General features: G+C 39.5%; 1 long non-coding RNA gene across 1 annotated transcript; it reads left to right on the top strand.

Annotated features, from left to right (window-relative positions):
* Nucleotides 1–967: 967 nt before the first annotated feature.
* Nucleotides 968–6,996, top strand: LOC140704201 (uncharacterized). The gene is made up of 3 exons (XR_013541536.1): nt 968–1,047; nt 3,894–4,026; nt 5,296–6,996. It is a non-coding gene; the product is annotated as an uncharacterized LOC140704201 (long non-coding RNA).
* Nucleotides 6,997–7,265: the final 269 nt, after the last annotated feature.

Below are 7,265 nucleotides of genomic sequence, written 5' to 3'. Positions count from 1 at the left end.
TGTGGCTGGGTAGCGTTTGTTGACCTTTTGCACGCTGTATTTTTCAGAGCTGGGAGCCAGGTTTTGTTGAGTTTCAAACTCTCCTCTTTTTTGTTGAAGTTCTGCTGGTGCTTGTGGATTTCAATGGCTTCCCTGTGCAGTCTGACATAATGATTGTTGGTGTTGTCCAGTATTTCAGTATTTTGAAATAGAATTTCATGTCCAGCTTGTTTTAGGGCATGTTGAGCTACTGCAGATTTTTCTGGTTGTTTTAATCTCCCTTTCCACTGTTGTGCTGGTTAGTGCTGATAGATACAGTTCCTAGATATTTGCTACCCCAGATGAGATGGATTTTATTTAGTCTCTTGCTCAGCCTTCCCCATCCTAGTGCTGGTCAAATGAGTTGATTTACAGCTTCCATCAAACAGGGCAGCAAGATGGGGAAGTCTGATATGGACAAAGCAGTAGGAGAGAAGAAAGGGTGTGGGATCATTCATTTATTTATTTTATTTAAATGTATAAAATTTAGTTCACCATAATGCACTAACTAAAAGCCACACCTGCTCCACTATGTCACCCATACTCAATTGGAGGATTTTGATAGCTTTGTGAAGGGACTTATAAAGTTAAAAAACAAATTAAGCAAAAGGATCCAAGATGTTGAGGGAAGTAACTAAATGAAAACAAAAGAGTAGAAAGACAAGCACTTTGCTACAGGCATCTTTTTCTGCATGTAGAATGCAAAGCACAGTGAGAATATAAACAAAGACTCTCTTAGATTGTTCTGTCTGTTTGTGGTGACAGATGGGCTTTGAGGAATGCAGTTCAATGAGTATCTGAAAAGAAAGGCTTTTTAAAAAATAAAATAAAAAAGGCCTACCCTTCTCAAATGGTGTTATCTACTGTCTGCTGAAGGATTATGTTACTTTTATCTCAACCTCATGCAGATGAAAAGTAACAAATGCATCATCTTCAGACAGAGCTGGCAGACGTGTGTATGTTGTAGATGAGATCCGCCTCAGCCGACTTGAGACACACTTGCGAAATAAGGCCTCTGAAAAAATTAAGGTAAGTTTTGTGGACTGACTCAGTTCCTTTTGAGGATGGTAATAAGAAGAGGAGGAGGAGGAGGAAGGAAAAGAAGAAGGATAATTGCATCTTGCAAATGAGAATCCACCTATATTGATGAAAGCCCCACAGTACAGGGATGCATAGCTTGAGTAACCCTTATACCAACAGAATCTTAGTTATCTCCTGGAGGGTAATGTTGATAAGCAATAACTGAACCTGCAACGTAAATTAGGCTGTCTTCAGGCTGAATCTGAGGGATTCATATGTACAGTCCAAGATCACGTTATTTGCACTAATCACTATTAGAAAATAATTATGACGTGATGTGTGATACATATAGGGGTGTTCACAAATCTACACAATTAATCACGTCACAGCTGAATGCCCTAAACTAGCATCAACAAATTATATCTGCACGTATAACTAAGTTACAAGTATTATTTTTCGTCAGTTGGCTAAATCTTACAGATTACTCACATCTTTTCCTCCATGTTATACATTTCAACCACCTCTGGTTTTACAAAACAAAACTTCAGTACAATGGTGAGGGGGATAAAACAGTTGATTTTAACATGCCAGATACATCTGGATAGAAAATGAAGAAAAACTTGCCTTATAGTAGTCCTATCAACACGCAACCTCAAAAGTAAAGCAAGTAGAAAAATTTTTAGGTACCAAACATTAAGGCAAGACATTAAAAGACTATGGAAACAAGATCAGGCCATACTCCTCCTCATACTAATTTCAGAAACTGGTTGTTGTTACATGCTGTCAAATTGCTTCCAACTTATGGTGACCTTATGAATGGATGTCCTCAACAGCCCTGCTCAGCTTTTGTAAACTTAAGGTTGTGGCTTATTTTAGGGAGACAACTCATTTCATATTTGCTCTTTTCCTGTTGCCTTCAGCTTTTCCAAGCATTATTGTCTTTCCCAGAGAGTCTTGTTTTCCTATGATGTGCCCAAAGTAAGATACCTCAATTTTGTTAATTTTGTTTCCAGAGAAAGTTCAGGCTTGATCTGATCTAGAATCCACTTGTTCATCTTTCTGGCAGTCCATCCAATGTATCTGCAAAGCTCTCCTCCTGCACCATATTTTTCTGGTCAGCTTTTTTCTCTATTCAGCTTTCACATCCATCTATATACCTCACTATCCTATCTAATTCATTCATAGCTGCCTTCTCAAGTCTCAGTCTTCTGATTTCTTGTCGGAAGTCCTCATTGCAATTGAAATTATTCCAAAATCTTTGATTACCAACTTACAACAATTACAAATAGCTCCTAATTTGCTTTCTGAAATTAAAAAATCAATGATTTTGCAAACATAACATATCAACTGCAACCCACAAATTCTTAAGTCTAATGTTTAGGCTTGACCCTGTGGTCCATGCACATACACTAGCAATGCTGAAGAAGAAGAAGAAGAAGAAGAAGAAGAAGAAGAAGAAGAAGAACAACAACAACAACAACAACAACAACTAGTGGTGGTGGTGATTTAATTACACACCCTCCATTATTTCTTGATTAAATCTGTTCCTAAGATCTCTCAGAAAAACATATGGTTTCTAGAAAGAATTTCGGGGGGGGGGGGGAGGTTGTGAATGGGAAAGCGCAACCCTGAGAAAGATTAACCTTTCTTACCAGTCCATCCCTACTTTACATATTCATCCCAAAAGCTGATAGGTCTTCATTTGTGGTTGAGACTTCCATAAATCCTGCCCAATACCTCTTCTCGATGTCAAGCAGAACTTCATCTATTCAGCCCAAAGTCCTGAAGAGGTGCAGATAAGTGCTTTCAACTGAATGCACTTACAGTGCTTCCATAATCATAAGCCCTGATAGCACAGGGGTCCTGGTCATAAGGGCAAACACATGCCTCTAGAGACCTTCACACAGAATATTTCGAAGTCTGCTTTACATCTAGGGGAAATATTGGGGATGAGGCTACATGTACATCCCCCATCTCTTCCATCCCAATGTCCCAGTCACAATACCCTCCAATTCCTTGAGACCTTCCTAATTTTTCCACCATACTTTCAGGCAATAACGTATGAGTCTAATGTCTTGACCCAATTTGCTGAAATGGAAGGCAATAAAACAGACAATTTCCATGCAGCCTTTCTTCTATCAGCAGCCTCCACTCCGCTATTGTTTTACTCACTTTCCAGGATACAGAAAAGAAAAATAGGTAGGTATGGTTGATTTACAGAAAGTCTCTTAGGAGCTACCTCTGAGCTTAAGAAACATTTTATGGCTCTGCTCCTTATTTATTTATTGGACTTATGGGGCTGTTAATTCCAAATCACCAATATTCTACTATCAGTAAAGGACCACATTATATTATTTCAATATTATTTCAATATTCTTATTACATTTTTGGCAAAAGGATAACTATCTGGGTAACAGAACATCTCCCATGTAGACCAATGTAAAATTAACAAAATCCTAATAAGAATGGTCTTTATGCTTTCTTTGTCATATGTATCAATATTAATAACAAAATGAATATTTCATCATTATTATTGCATTGCTTTCAAAATAAAGCTTAACATTTCTTAGTATAGATGAAATGAAATGAGTTCAGGGCTATTGAAATTTCACCCCTAGATCTGCAGCTTCTTTATGCTTCCAATAAATTCAAACATCTGTCTGCAGTATTGCTGCCACTCAGGGTTCTGTCCCATTTACCTCTTGTAGTTTGTCCAAAGTAACTTCAGAAGACTTACGCAAGCAATGGGTCAACTAATTATCTTTCATCAACCCATTACCTGCACAACTGATTGCAGTCCTCAAAAATTACTTGGATTCAGTCACTATTGCCTTTTTACACTTTCTTTTTCCCAGATGGCTGAAAACCGCTGCAGTTGCTCTGGAATGAGTTTCCTCTGGAAAACAGAATATCGAAGAGGTGCTATGCAATTCAATATGTTTCTAATCAGAAATAAGTCCTGTGCAGCTTAATGGTGCTGACTCCCAGGTAAATATGCATAGGATTGCAACCTCAGGGTTCTGTGCAATAATCTGTTTATTTACAAAGGTGCATCATGCTGAGCAGACATAATGTGAGCACAAAAGCTAGCACATGGGCAAGATGATCCTAATTTCAGCACAGCACCTGATAACATTTCCTGTGGGATTTTGGCTGGCAAACTCTTTAAAGAGAGACTAGGTAATAATGTCATAAATAAATGGGCCCCTGAACTGGGAGAAAGGTAGGAGGTAGATCAAAACAAATGAGGAGGAGGCTTAAGTCAGTAAATAGGGCACCTTTCCTTTTCTCCGTCTCTCTCAGACATCTCCATTTCCCTCTTTTTTTCACCACCTTGTCTCTCTCTGTCTCTGTTATGGATACTTTCCCCTTCCCTGCCCCTCTTTCTGTGATCTCCCTCACTCCCAGAAAACTGTCAGGGAAGGAAAATACACCACTCTTGCCAGAAGTCTAGACTGATTGCTTGCAGAAGAATTTTGTGATTAGGCTGAGAGAGCTATATACAGCTTTAGCACTGCAGGTTCTGGTGATGATACTGTCCTGGTGGTTCTAATCTGTTGGGTGCCTCACACTGCGGAGGGTGGGACTGCAGGTAGATGAGGCCTAGGCCAGTAAGTGGAGCAACTTCTTGATTGTCTCCTTCTTGCTAACACTCCACTATTGCCATTTTTTTTCCTGTCACCCTTCCCCCCACATCTCTCTGACTCCTCCTCTTCTGTGTATTCGCGAAGGCTTTCACGGCCGGGACCTAATGGTTGTTGTGGGTTTTTCAGGCTCTTTGGCCATATTCTGAAGGTTGTTCTTCCTAACGTTTCGCCAGTCTCTGTGGCCGGCATCTTCAGAGGACAGGAGTCAGAACTGACTTCTCAGAGCACAGACAGAGTTCTGACTCTTGTCCTCTGAAGATGCCGGCCACAGAGACTGGTGAAACATTAAGAAGAACAACCTTCAGAACATGGCCAAAGAGCCCAAAAAAATCCTCCTCTTCTCTTTAAATCTAAGAAACTGACAGAGGAGAGGCACATCACCTTTGTGATAACTGGACTGACAGCTTCGAGACAAAAACTGAAACTAGTTAGAGGGCAAAGTTTGTCCATTGCTGATGGAGATAATGGCGTGGATACCATCTTTATTAGATGTGTAGATAAAACAAGAGGAGGGGACAAAGTTAGATGACAAGAATAAAATTCAAAGTGATATTGTAAGAATTCAGAAGTAAGCTGTGATAGAATCCTAGCCATTTTTGCTTTGCAACAGGAGAAATAAGATGATTGGCTGGGAGAATGCAGAAGGTGAGCCAATCCAGGAGAGCCTGCGGGAGGTGGAGAGAAGAAGAGGTGGAGGGAGAGAAGAAGTCAAATTGTATCTGGTTGAGGAAGGTTGTATTTTAGCAGTGGGCTGTAACTCAATCTAATGTTGAACTCTGTTTATTTTACCAGTTCATAAGTTGTAGTAAAGAACATCTCAAATTATTCATTCTAAAACAGCTTGAGTTTGTATGTTTATGGCTGAAGGCAAGCCTTTTTAAAGGAAGGATATTTTAAAGTGGCAAGTCTGGATAGGACTGGTCGCATAAGCTGAAACGAACAAAATGAAATTCAACAGAAACAATTGTAAAGTTTTGCATTTAGATGATGAAAAAGAAGATAATGGCAGTAATGATAAAAATGGATAACAGGTATGCAACATGGAGCTTACTCAGCTTGCCAAAAGGTAAGGATAAATTTCTCAGTCAAGGTCCACCTGAATCAGCAGTGCAGTGAACCTGCAAAAAAGACTAATGTTATTTTGGGCTGTGTTAGCAGAACCATTGTTTCCAGGTCAGAAGAAGCAACAGTTGCATTTTTATCTACACTACTTTGACTTCATCTATTGTATTTTGTCCAATTCTGGGTGCCACATTTTAAGCAGGAAATGGATGAACAGAATAGGACCAAAGAAGGGCAACAAAGATAGTCAAAATTGTTTGTGGAATAGAAATCTTACACAGAAAAGTTGGCGGAATTTGGTTTACAGTATTATCACTGCACAAGAGTGCAGTGATGTTATTGTGCAGTACAACAAATCTGGGCAGGCTTTCCCTCCTGCCATATCTTAAATTCACATTTCGTCATCTTGGATGTATAGTATATATTTATTGGTTTTAGAGGTCCTGTCTGTTTTTATGCTCTGCTTTGTGATTTTTTGGTGCTAAACAAAGAGGTCTATTTCTCCAGCCACTAGTGTATTTTTTTTATCTTCACTGTTGTTGTTTTTAGTATCTGCTGTCACCATTTATAGTACAGATTTTTGCTGATTTGCTATTGTATGTCCCACTGTAAATTTTAACTGAAGAGCAATATACATTTTTAATATGCAAATTAATCTGCTCAATAGCAAGCAATGTCATTGCTATAGGCTTGGATTTTAGGTAATTTGACTGGTGGAAGTAGAATTTCTTGACCCTTTTCCTCCACAGGAAGCCTTGTAGATGCCTGAAAATGCTACACAGGACAAAGGACCCTGCTAAATAGAGTGAGCTATGACATGAGGTAGGGAAAGGACTCCCAGATTTTCAAGGGGCCCATTCCACAAACAGAGCCTGTAGAATGGGAATCCACAAAAGGAAAAATCCTGGAAACAATTAATAATATAGACCAGCTTTACTCCTAACTCAGGCATCAGGAACAAATTCAGGAAAATGTGTCATAATTTGGAACATGACATTTCACTTATTAATTCGTAGTAGGGGGAAAACTTGGGAACAGTCATCTGTACCTTAGTTACATTCTGTCTTGATTTCGGCAGTGCACGATATGTGGGGTGTAGCGGGCCACTCTGAAGCCTCTGTCAACTCAGGCCTCCCAGAGTGCTCACTACTCTTCTTCAAACTGCTGCCACCAACTTTATTCAGTAATCACAAAGGACAAGTGTTTCTTCTAAAACAAAACGTTGTTTATTGATTTGACAAAATAAAAAGGAGTGAATCACAGGTAGTAAATCAAGTTGTAAATCAAGTTTCTCATTTAATGTACCTCACACAGACTTTTCCCTCACTGACTATCTCTCACAAATCTATCTCACTCTCTCAACCAATTTCTCTCATGTCCCAAACTCGCAAACTCTCAAAAACTCCCCTTCACACATCACACACACCCTTATATAATCCAGCTCCTCCACCTTCTGCACCACCCTCCGTCCTCTCATTGGCTGATGTTCCCCTGCCCAGCTGTGACGGACAGGTGAGA

This window comes from Pogona vitticeps, chromosome 2 (assembly GCF_051106095.1).
Source record: "Pogona vitticeps strain Pit_001003342236 chromosome 2, PviZW2.1, whole genome shotgun sequence".
In the NCBI taxonomy this organism is placed as follows: Eukaryota; Metazoa; Chordata; class Lepidosauria; order Squamata; family Agamidae; genus Pogona; species Pogona vitticeps.
Note: the sequence above shows the minus strand (reverse complement) of the source record. Positions and strands in the feature narration are given on the sequence as shown.